Source organism: Oryx dammah, unplaced genomic scaffold (assembly GCF_014754425.2).
Source record: "Oryx dammah isolate SB20612 unplaced genomic scaffold, SCBI_Odam_1.1 HiC_scaffold_8, whole genome shotgun sequence".
In the NCBI taxonomy this organism is placed as follows: domain Eukaryota; kingdom Metazoa; phylum Chordata; class Mammalia; order Artiodactyla; family Bovidae; genus Oryx; species Oryx dammah.
The window spans coordinates 56153911-56165081 of NW_024070192.1; the positions used below are offsets into that span (position 1 = coordinate 56153911).

Below are 11171 nucleotides of genomic sequence, written 5' to 3' on the forward strand. Positions count from 1 at the left end.
TGGAATGAAAACTGACCTTTTCCAGTCCTGTGGCTGCTGTTGTTTTCCAAATCTGCTGTCATATTGAGTGTAGCACTTTTACAGCATCATCTTTCAGGATTTGAAACAGCTCAACTGGAATTCCATCACCTCCACTAGCTTTGTTCGTAGTGATGCTTCCTAAGGTCCACTTGACTTCACATTCCAGGATGTCTGGCTCTAGGTGAGTGATCACACCATCGTGGTTATCTGGGTCATGAAGATCTTTTTTGTACAGTTCTTCTATGTATTCTTGCCACCTCTTCTTAATATCTTCTGCTTCTTTTAGGTCCATACCATTTCTATCCTTTGCTGTGCACATCTTTGCATGAAATGTTCCCTTGGTATCTGTAACTTTCTTGAAGAGATCTCTAGTCTTTCCCATTCTTATTTTCCTCTATTTCTTTGCATTGGTCAGTGAAGAAGGCTTTCTTATCTCTTCTTGCTATTCTTTGGAATTCTGCATTCGAATAGGTATATCTTTATTTTCCTCCTTTGCCTTTCACTTCCATGATCTTAGTGTTGTTTTTTTTAATATATTTAGTTTTAAGCCTGACTCTTTCACTCTCCTCCTTCACCCTCAAGAAGTTCTTTAGTTCCTTCTTTGCATTCTGCCATTAGAGTGGTGTCATCCACATATCTGAGGTTGTTGATATTTCTCCCACCTATCTTGATTCCAGCTTGTAACTCATCCTGCCTGGCATTTCTCATGATGTGCTCAGAATATAGGTTAAACAAGCAGGGTGAAAGCAGACAGCGCTATCATACTCCTTTCTCAATCTTGAACCAATCTGCTGTTCCACACAGGGTTCTAACTATTGCTTCTTGATCCGCATACAGGTTTCAGGAGACAAGTAAAATGGTCTGGTATTCTCATCTGTCTAAAAGCTTTCCACAGCTTGTTATGATCTCCACAAAGAGTTTAGTGTAGTTGATGAAACAGAAGTAGATGTTTTTCTGGAATTTCCTTGCTTTCTCTATAATCCAGTGAATGTTGGCAATCTGACCTCTGGTTCCTCTCCCTTTTCTAAACCCAGCTTGGACATGTGGAAGTTCTTGGTTCACATAACATTGAAGCCTAGCATGAAAGATTTTAAGCATGACCTTACTAGCATGAGAGATGAGTGCCACTGTCCAATAGTTGGCACAATCTTTAGTACTACCATTCTTTGGAATTTTTCTTATTTAGGATGAAGACTTTAGCATAGTTCTACTCATTTATTCCTTCTCTGATTTTTGTTCACATTGTCTGAGATCTTAGCTCAACATAATTTTTATTAAGTGAAAATTATAGAGTAAGAGGTGGACAGAGGGCACAGGACATGTGTGTGGTCGTGTCTTGCTGGCCCTGAAGGGAAACTGAGCACTGAGGGGACCAGGGACTGAGCATTTCAGATATGCCTGGTAAACCTGCTGCACCACCATGCTGGCTGCAAGAGTTGTGTGTCTGTGGACACCACCTTCCAGGGCTTTCCACCCAGCTTTCACCTTCCCTATGGTGAAGAATACCATCGATGGAAGATAACATGAAAAAGAATATATATGCACATATATTAAAAACTAAATCACTTTGCAAAAGTCTGACATGACTTAGTAACTAAGCAACAATAACACATGAAACTAATACAGCATTGTAGATCAACTATGCTTCAATAAAATAAATTTTAAAAAAAGAAAGTATGGAAAAGTGTTTACAGTATGCTACCCTCTGAGTAAAGAATTAGGGAAGATAATTATATATTTGAATTTGCCAATACCTACAATAAGAAATACTGAAAGTATATGCAAAAAAAACCATATATATATGGGTAGGGAATAGACTAAACAAGCACAGAAGTAAAGTAACTTCACAAAGTATACTTTTAAATATAGCTTTTTTAATATTTGAATCATGGACTTATTTTTGTTGTTGTTGAAGTATAGCTGATTTACAGTATACAGCAAGGTGATTCAGTTATGTATATGTATATATGTGTGGATATATGTATGTATTCTTGTTCAGATTCTTTTCCATATGTATTCTTATTCAGATTCTTTTCCACTGTGAGTTGTGGGATATTGAGTATAGTTCCCTGTGCAATAGAGTAGGTCCTTGTTGTTTATACAAACTTATTCTTTTTATGTAAAGAATTGGAAACAATAAAAAAGAATCACAACATAACCTAATCTTTAAAAAAAAAAAAAAAGAATTCCATGACGAAGAATCAGTAGCTCCTAACACCCAGCAGGGAATATGCCACAAAGACAAGAATTGGGATCCAGCATGGGAAAACTGGCCAAGAACTCACGGAGGCAGCTTTGGAACCATCGTTGGAAAAAAATATTTTAAATAGATCCGATGGGAAGATGTTGGTCTATGAGCTTTGTGTTACTATGGGCTGGGAATGTCTAATGGGATTGGAGCTGTTGAAATGGCTGTAATTTAGCCTCAGTATGTAAAGGATGGGCTTCCCTGGTGGCTCAGAGGTTAAAGCATCTGCCTGCAATGCAGGAGACCCAGGTTCAATCCCTGGATTGGGAAAATCCCCTGGAGAAGGCAATGGCAACCCACTCCAGTATGCTTGCCTGGAGAATCCCATGGACGGAGGAGCCTGGTAGGCTACAGTCCACAGGGTCGCAAAGAGTCGGACACGACTGAGCAACTTCACTTTCACTTTCATGTAAAGGATAGAATTCATTCCACCTATATGTACTTCGCAGAAGTATTGGTTTCACAGCTCATCTTTTCGGGCAGTGAGCAGAACTCCTCTCATGAACTTCATGATGAGAGGCTTGGGTAACAATGGGTGCAGCTTTCAATGGCACCCGCTGTCACACAGCGATGATTGAAGCTGAAGTGTTGGTATCGTTGATATCATATGACTAGAGCCCAGGCCCCAAGCATCTTGCGTGGTTACCATATCCCGGAGTGATGTGTGCAGTGGTGCTCCTCTGACAACATTAAGGGGGCCTCTTCTCAGAGCTGAGTGGTACTCAGTTGGCACTGTGGGAGGCCTCTTCCCTGTGGCCATAGGTGTGTGTGCCCAGTGAGAAGTTTCTGAAAATGGGAGACCGGGGAGTGGGCCTGGGTCTGGTCTGTGTCCTCACTGCGATCTACATTTTTCGACCTCCCACTGCGGCTGGCGCCACTCTGTACTCAGTGGCAACTGGTGGTGGATTAGTTCTCTGCAGCATGTCTCTTCTGTGTGACGAACAGAGAGTAATCAAGCATGCAGAAGTCACACAGGTATATGGAGCCCTAAAATATGATCCCGTCAGTCTGATGCTGGGAATCTGCCTGGGTCCAGTAAACATATTTATGCGAGTTGCCAGTATTCTAACACCTGGAGGCAATAGAAAGAAGTGAAGTGACCAGCTTCTGACTTCTTAATACATCAAATATCTGGCTTGTTTAATAGGGGCAGATATTAAATAGTTTGTGCAAGCAGCTTTTGTTGAAGTTTAGAAGATAAGCATTTGAGACTTCCCTGGTAGTCCAGTGACTAAGAATCCTCCTGCCAATGCAAAGGACACGGGTTTGACCCCTGGTCTGGGGATATTCCACGTGCCATGGGGCGATGAAGCCTTGTGTGATGCAACTACTGAGTCTGCTCTCCAGAGCCTGCAGGCTGCAGCTAGCAAGCCTGCGATCTGCAGCTACTGAAGCACATGTACCTAGACCCTGTGCTCTGCAACAAGAGAAGCCACACAACAAGAGACCTACACTCAGCCACGAAGATTCAGCACAGCCAAAAATAAATAAATAAAAAATAAATGTTTAAAAAGAGAGAGTGTGCTACCAATTATAGGGAACAGGATAGTCTCAAAGTATCTAGAGAAAAAAAGAAGGTAAGAACTCATTGCCATTTGTAAAACAGATAATCAGTGTGAGTTCAATGCATGAAGCAAGGACCTAAAGGCTTAGGGAGAGGGTAGAGTGGGAGGCAGGAGGGGGGTTCAGATTGGAGTGGACACATCTATACCTATGGCAAAAAAAAAAATCACAATATTGTAAAGTAATAATCCTCTGATTAAAATTAAAAAAAAAAAAAAGAACTTGTGAGCACGTTTCAAGTGTGCCAGTAATATAATGCTTCAGGTCTGCTTTTTCTTCTAGAGAATAAATTCCATAGTTCTCTGCCAAATAGCACACACACATTTTCAATTCTTATGCTGAGTAACTCGAAAATGTTCTTGGAAGTGGTCAAACAGGAGATGGCAAGAGTGAACATCGACATTTTAGGAATTGGTGAACTAAAATGGACTGGAATGGAGAATTTAATTCAGATGACCATTATATCTACTACTGTGGGCAAGAATCCGTTAGAAGAAATGGAGCAGCCCTCATAGTCAGCAAAAGCAAAATGCAGTACTTGGGTGCAGTCACAAAAATGACAGAAATGATCTCTGTTAGTTTCCAAGGCAAACCATTTAATATCACAGTAATCTAAGTCTATGCCCCAATCACTAATACCAAAGAAGCTGAATTTGAACAGTTCTGTGAAGGCCTACAAGACCTTCTAAAACTAACACCAAAAAAAAAAATGTCCTTTTCATCATAGAGGACTGGAATGAAAAAGCAGGAAGTCAAAAGATACTTGGAGTAACAGGCAAGTTTGGCCTTGAAGTACAAAATGAAGCAGGGCAAAGTCTAACAGAGTTTTGCCAAGAGAACACACTCATCATAGCAAACACCCTCTTCCAAGAACACAAGAGACAGCTCCACACATGGACGTCACCAGATGGGCAATACCAAAATCAGACTGATTATATTCTTTGCAGCACCAACGGTGGAGAAGTTCTATACAGTCAGCACAAACCTAAATCAAACCCCTTACAATTACACAGTAGAAGTGACAAATAGACTCAAGGGATTCGATCTGATAAACAGAGTGCCTGAACAACTATGGACGGAGATTTATATCACTGTACAGGAGGCAGTGATCAAAACCAGCCCAAGAGAAAGAAACGCAAAAGGCCAAATGATTGTTTAAGGAGGCTTTACAAATGGCTGAGAAAAGAAGAGAAGCAAAAGGCAAAGGAGAAAAGGAAATGCAGAGTTCTGAATCTGCAGAGTTCTGAAGAATAGCAAAGAGAGATAAGAAAGCTTTCCTAAATGAACCTTGCAAAGAAATAGAGAAAAACAAAATAATGGGAAAGACTAGAGATCTCTTCAAGAAAATTGGAGATACCAAGGAAACATTTCATGCAAAGATGGACAATATAAGGACAGAAACAGTATGGACCTAACAGAAGCAGAAGATATTAAAAAGAGGTGGCAAGAATACACAGATTGAAAGTCATTAAGTCGTGTCTGACTCTTTGCAAACTCATGGACTATACAGTCCATGAAATTCTTCAGGCCAGAATACTAGAGTGGGTAGTCTGTGTCTTCTCCAGGGAATCTTCCCAACCCAGGGATCAAACCCAGGTCTCCTGCATTGCAGGCAGATTCTCTATCAGCTGAGCCACAAAAGAAGCCCAAGAATACTGAAGTGAGTAGCCTATCCCTTCTCTAGCAGATCTTCCTGACCCAGGAATTGAACTGGGGTCTCCTGCATTGCAAGTAGATTCTTTACCAACTGAGCTACCAGGGAAGCCCAGCATACACAGAAGAACTATACAAAAAACATCTTCATGACCCAGATAACCACAGTGGTGTGATCACTCACCTAGAGCCAGACATCCTGGAGTGCAAAGTCAAATGGGCCTTAGGAAGAATCACTATGAACAAAGCTTAGGAACACATCACTTCAGGCATTCTGTTTACCAGATCTAATCCCTTGAATATGTTTGTCACTTCCACTGTGTAATTGTAAGGGTTTGATATAGGTCATACCTGAATAGTCTAGTGATTTTCCCTACTTTCTTTCTTTTTTATTTTACTTTTTTACTTTACAATACTGTATTGGTTTTGCCATACATCAACATGAATCTGCCATGGGTGTACATGAGTTCCCAATCCTGAACCCCCTTCCCACCACCCTCTACTTTCTTTTAACTCTGAAATTTTCAATAAGCAGTTCATGACCTGAGCCACAGTCAGCTCCCAGTCTTGTTTTTGCTATGAACTAAGCTACCAACTCGATGGACATGAGTTTGAATAAACTCCAGGGGTTGGTGATGGACAGGGAGGCCTGGTGTGCTGCAGTTCATGGGGTCACAAAGAGTAGGACACAGCTGAGCAACTGAACTGAACTGAACTGAAGCTAGTGGAGGTGATGGAATTCCAGGTGAGCTTTTCAAATCCTAAAAAAAAAAAAAAAATGATGTTGTTAAAGTGCTGCACTCAACATGCCAGCAAATTTGGAAAACCTGTCAGCAGTGGCCACAGGACTGGAAAAGGTCAGTTTTTTATTCCAATCCCAAAGAAAGATAATACCAAAAAATGTTCAAACTCTGGCACAATTGCACTTATTTCACCCAAAAGCAAGGCCATACTCAAAATTCTCCAAGGGAGTCTTCAACATACGTGAACCGAGAACTTCGAGATGAACAAGCTGGATTTAGAAAAGCCAGAGGAACCAGAGATCCAATTGCCAGTATCCATTGCATCATAGAAAAAGCAAAGGAACCCCAGAAAAACATCTACTTCTGCTTCATTCACTATGCTAAAGCCTTTGACTGTGTGGATCACAACAAACTGGAAAATTCTTAAAGAGATGGAAATACCAGACCACCTTACCTGCCTCCTGAGAAACCTGTATGCAGGTCAAGAAGCAACATTTAGAACCAGACATGGAACAATGGACAGATTCCAAATAGGGAAAGGAGTACAGCAAGTCTGTATATTGTCACCCTGCTTATTTAACTTCTGTGCAGAGTATATCATGTGAAATGCCAAGCTAGATGAATCACAAGCTGGAATCAAGATTGCTTGGAGAAATATCAATAACCTCAGGTATGCAGATGACACCACTCTTATGGCAGAAAGTGACCAGGAACTAAAGAGCCTCTTGATGAAGGTGAAAGGGCAGAGTGAACAAGTTGGCTTGAAAGTCAACATTCAACAAATGAAGATCATGGCATTCAGTCCCATCACTTCATGGCAAATAGATGGAGAAACAGTGGAAACAGTGGCAGACTTTATTTGTTGGGGCTCCAAAATCACTGCTGATGGTGACTGCAGCCCTGAAATTAAAAGATGCTTGCTCCTTGGAAGAAAAGCTATGACAAACTTAGACAGGATATTAAAAAGCAGAGACTTTACTTTGCCAACAAAGGTCTGCATAGTCAAATCTATGGTTTTTCCAGTCGTCGCATATGGATGTGAGTGTTGGACCATAAAGAAAGTTGAGTGCCAAAGAATTGATGCTTTTGAACTGTGGTGTTGGAGAAGGCTCTTGAGGTTCCCTTGGACTGCAAGGAGATCAAACCAGCCAATCCTAAAGGAAATCAACTCTGAAGATTCATTAGAAGGACTGATGTTGAAGCTGAAGCTCCAATACTTTGGCCACCTGAAGGAAAGAGCCAAATCATTGAAAAAGACCGATGCTGGGAAATATTGAAGGCAGGAGAAGGGGACAACAGAGGATGGGATGGTTGGGTGGCATCACTGACTCAATAAACATGAGTTTGAGCAAGCTCTGGGAGATTCTGAAGGACAGGGAAGCCTGGCATGCTGCAGTCCATGGGGTCGCAAGGAACTGGACACAACTGAATAACTGAGCAACAACATTGAAACGTTCTAATGAATGTGAAAACCAAGGTTTATGATGCAAGAATTAAGTATTTTATCTATTTTTAAACTGATTTGGTTAAGTGAAATTTAGCAAACTTGTGTACCTACATTTGTTTGTTTTGTTTTTGGAATGTGGAATATTTGAGTAGTGTCCTAAGTGATACAGGGGTTTGGTAAAGGGCCCAGAGAGAAGTAAAGGGTCATCTGCAGTCTTTTTTCGAACACTTGGAACTTAGCACTTAACATAATTGTGGTGAGCTGGTGAGGGCTTCTGGATATCTGGGGAAAGCGATGACTTTACTTCCACTGAACTTAGCAGAATCACCAAACAGAAACAAAGACATGGGAGATTCTCCAGGCTGTCCTCACAATACAGATGTAATCATGTTTGGCTTCTCATTGTTCAACATTGTTAGAGCGGCCCACAAAGTCAATCATATGTATAATTCCTGTTCTATATTAAACTGGCTGTGTTTAGTCGCATCCAACTCTTTGCGACCCCATGGACCCCAGTCCGCCAGGCTCCTTTGCCCTTGGGATCCTCCAGGCAAGAATACTGGAGTGGGTTGCCATGCCCTCCGCCAGGGGATCTTCCCAACCCAGAGACTGAACCCAGGTCTCCTGCATTGCAGGCGGAGTCTTTACTGTCTGAGCCACCAGTTCCATATCATATTTGTATAATTCTTCTTTTTGAAACTTCTAGAACAAAATATCCTTAAAACACTTGAGGGAAAAGCTCAAAGCATGAAAATTGTTGCTTTTTTAAGCATACAAGCAATATATGCATAATTGCTGAATACTTTTGAAAAATTTATTGCAGTGTTTAAAGTCATACATTCTTGCCTTTCTCATCTCTTCAAGCTTTAAAGCTTTTATCAGAAAAGCCTGTTTGTTTTACACTTGAAGTTATTAAAGTAATTTTTCCCCTTAGATCTTGTTTTTTGCATTGCCTTTCAGAGGAATTACTAAAAAACAGAACAAAAAACGAGATTTCTTTCATGAATTATATCAATCATGAATGTAATGGAAAAATGCTCTATTAGTTTCCCCTAGCAGAATTTTCCTTCTCTACTCCATACACCATTATTTAACTCACTTGTGCCATTTGTAAATTTTTGATGCAGAAGAATTACTTTTGAAATTTCTTATGAATGAAATTAAGTGTATGATTATTAAAACAGATGTTTTGACAAAAGATTTATTTCAGTAATCCAGAAATTCTAACCACCTCAAGTTACATACAAATCACATACATGCTTATTTCTGAAATAATAAAGGTTCCAGCCAGATATTTTAAAGTAAAAATTATCACAATTACTGTTATTAACTAGTATCATTTTATTGAAAGATAACCACCTCTGAAGATACTGATTCCCCACAGCTTTCTCAAACAAAAGGTGATTTTTTTTTTCATACTCCATGTGGTAGGTTAAAAAACGAACTCTAAGAAGAGATCCACATTCTAATTTCTGGAATGTTACTTTGTATGGCAATTTTTGCTGCTGCTGCTAAGTTGCTTCAGTAGCGTCCAACTCTGTGCGACCACATAGACGGCAGCCCACCAGGCATCCCCATCCCTGGGATTCTCCAGGCAAGAACACTGGAGTGGGTTGCCATTTCCTTCTCCAATGCATGAATGTGAAAAGTGAAAGTGAAGTCACTCAGTTGTGTCCGACTCCTAGCGACCCCATGGACTGCAGCCCACCAGGCTCCTCTGTCCATGGGATTTTCCAGGCAAGAGTAATCTCTGGAGGAAGCACAACACTCTGATTTTGGCCCAGTAATACTGACTTTGTAGTTCTGACCTCTGTAACTATGGGAGAATAGATTTCTGTTGTCTCAAACTACAAAGTTTGTATTACTTTGTTATACCACCTACCTGATAGCTACAGTTTAAGATGGTTTGTTACCCTGAGTACTACTTCTAAACATATCTTTCCCCCCATCCACCAGACACCCCTCCCTTTAACTGTCATCTGGCCACCTCCTAACCACTCCCTGCTCATCACGGGCTTTAGTGCTCATCTGGCTTCATTCTCTTTGCTCTTACCCTTTCAGCAATTTCAATTTTCTCTTTTGCAGACTTTTTACTACTCAGTTAAAAGGATGTGCCCTTCATTCCACTTCAGGCATCCACACTCTCATGATTCTCCCAAAATCTTGAGATCATCACCAATAAACTTACACTCTCTAAAATTTTTGCTCTAGTCATGCTCCTCTCCACCCACCATCTCCAGCCTTCACGGTGAGGACTCATTTATCTGCTTCAGCCTTCTCTTGACCACAGAGGGGCTGCCATTGCACTGACCCTACTATATATCACTACTCCACCCCCCTCCATTTCCTTCCAGCTTAAGAAGCTTTGATCTGAGAATCATTTCCTTTTCAGCTCCATTATTGGTCCTACCCCCTGTTTTGTTCATCTGATTAAACCTCCAATCTGCTTATCCAAGCCATTTACTTACTTTGAGCTAAACATCTCACTTCATTTTTTTTTTAATTTATCTTTTTTATGTTTAAGTGGAGGGTAATTGCTTTACAATGTTGCGTTGGTTTCTGCCTTATAACAACGTGGATCAGCCATAAGTATACATATATCCACTCCCTCTTGAGCCTCTCTTCCCCCATCCCACCCACCTGAATCATCTCAGAGTGCCAGGCTGGGCTCCCCGTGTTATACAGCAGCTTCCTGCTAGCTATCTACTTTACACGCAGTACTGTGTGTATGACAGTACTGCTTTCTCAATCTGTCCCACCCTCTCCCTGCCCCTGCCATGCCCACAAGTCCATTATCTACATCTGCGTCTCTATTCCTGACCTGCAGATGTGTTCATTAGTACCATTTTTATAGTTTCCATGTGTGCGCATTAATATGCAATATTTTAAATATCTCACTTTAAATTCACAATGACTAATCTCAACTCAACACTGCCCAACACTCTTACCCCACTTCCTTAGGATATTTGTTTTCTTTCTCCAAGACAAATATTTTAAAACTTCTCATTTTCAACAGACATACATTTCCCTCACTCAATCTCTGCTGAGGATGTTGACTCATTCCTGAGTGGAAAACAAAACAAAACTCAGGAATCAAATGAAACTAACCTCATCTTCCTACCACTAAAGCTACTCAAAGCCCACTTTTCCTTCTCTATTGATACAACAGAAGAATCATTCCGGCTCCCAGCGGGGACCCACTCTTCCACGTTTGCACTGGGTCTCTTCCCTGCTCGAGGAATTTGACCCTATAGTCTTCCCTTTTCTCTTGCGTTATTGACTACCCTCTCACAACTGGACTTCCCCCACTGACTCACATACATGTCTTGATATCATTCATCTAAAAAACTTCTTTTAAACAAATACTTCTTTTTTACTCCCACACTGGTGTCCAGTTACTTGCAATTTCTCTGCAATCTTTCACAACCAAACTCCTCAAAATTTATTTATACTCACTATCTCTAGTTTCTTGCCTTCTTTTCTCAATCTACTTTTT

General features: G+C 40.8%; 1 pseudogene; it reads left to right on the top strand.

Annotated features, from left to right (window-relative positions):
• Positions 1 to 1356: 1356 nt before the first annotated feature.
• On the top strand, positions 1357 to 3364 carry LOC120866510 (annotated as a pseudogene).
• Positions 3365 to 11171: the final 7807 nt, after the last annotated feature.